The sequence below is a fragment of the Micropterus dolomieu genome, linkage group LG01 (assembly GCF_021292245.1).
Source record: "Micropterus dolomieu isolate WLL.071019.BEF.003 ecotype Adirondacks linkage group LG01, ASM2129224v1, whole genome shotgun sequence".
Lineage (NCBI taxonomy): Eukaryota > Metazoa > Chordata > Actinopteri > Centrarchiformes > Centrarchidae > Micropterus > Micropterus dolomieu.
In genome coordinates this window covers 49919680-49921445 of record NC_060150.1, presented here as the reverse complement: position 1 = coordinate 49921445, position 1766 = coordinate 49919680, and positions in this window count along the sequence as shown.

Below are 1766 nucleotides of genomic sequence, written 5' to 3'. Positions count from 1 at the left end.
GTCACATGTGCATTCACAAAATGGGTCAAATGCCTCCCAGCACCCAATGACACAGCAATGACAACAGCAGTCCTGCTGTTAAGCCATGTGTTCAGCCGCTGGGGGCTGCCCCTATCTGTCAACTCTGACAGAAGTACCCATTTCACCTCCAGCATCCTGACCAACCTGTACCACATCCTGGGAGTGGAAGTAAAGTTCAACATTGCTTATCACCCCCAGTCTTCAGGCCAAATTGAACAAGCTAACCGCACCATCATCAGCATGCTACAGAAGTATGTCCACAGCAGTGGCAAAGACTGGGATCTGAAATTACCACTGGTTCTGATGGCAATAAGGTCCACACCGCACCGTACCACTGGAGTCCCACCGTTCGAGATGATGACAGGGCGACAGATGACACTTCCATTGCATCTCCTGTATCACCCGAGGACATCGGTGGGGCAAACGCATACACTGCCCACCAGTACGTGACAGACCTGCGCCAACACCTCCGGACCACGTTCGCCTGGGCTCAGAAGAACATGGAAGCCAGCAAAAACAGGCTAGCTCAAATCCCTCAGGGATGAGCCTGACTGACTCTAACCAACCCTTCCTCCTTCCTTTCCCCTCTTACCTCTTTGGGTATATTCACCTTGTTGTCCTACGCAGCCATCATTAAGTTAAATGCCTGTATGTTTGAACTGTTTATGTATCCAACATGTAAATTTTTAATGGTTTTATTGACATTAGAAGTAGTTAGAAGCCTGCCCAGACCTAGCCTCAAACTTCTCGCCCAGACACAATAGCCTGTTAACCTCTTGTGAACTGTACAGACTGCTTAAAACCCTTTGTGCCCAGAACACTGGATATGAGTAATGACGGATTACTCCTGCCACATGGACTGTCCAGGTCTTCAGACTTGATCCAAAGACTGTGATTAACCACGCCACTTTAGATCAAAAAGGGGGAATGTTGGGACCAGGACAGTCTGGTGAGAACAAAGACTGGGCACCCGGCCTGTTGAACTCCCAAAAGCCTGAATTTTAGTTATTTCAAACAAAGGACAGTAAAACAGGCAGCAAGGCCCATGTCACCCCTAGGTGTGAAATAGTGAGTCAGACCTAAAGCAGAGCCACTATTGGCTGCGCAGCCGGCACGCCCCCCTCAAGGAATAAGTAGGACTGAGCGCAGCCAGCACATTGTTTTTTTTCTTTCTCTGTGTGTAAACACACATTCACCTTTTGGATCCTGAGATTCATTGTTGTTTAACGAGGGATCACCACCCACCGCTTGAATAGTCGCCGTAAACCTGTTACCGGGCGGTAACCCGGCCTCACCAGTACCCGATCCGAGAAATACCTCAGAAGGACACATTCCCACTGAGAACTGGCGTTATCATTGTCGCTACCAAGAGCGACCTGAGTAAGAGGCTTAACTAAATTTTCTGGGCAGAGATTAAGACATAACTGTATCGTTTATGTGCTGAGCTTCATGTTCATTGTGGTTTTACGGCCTGCCGCGTCCACTGCTAGATATTGCTGTGTTTTACGTGCTCAAGCACGCTGTGTTAACATCATCCCGGCCACTAGCTGACTAGGGTTTTTACAGATTTCAGTGGTCTGTGGAAGTGATCGCTAAATATCTTTAATCCGAGGTCGCGCATACAGAGTGCACGGAGCGTTCACTAGCGGGTCTCGTTGATAATTGGTAGTTACGACACTATTACACAGCCTGAATTTCTGCTTGTGATACTGCTGTGCTTTATTTTCCACGTGTGTGCACCGTCG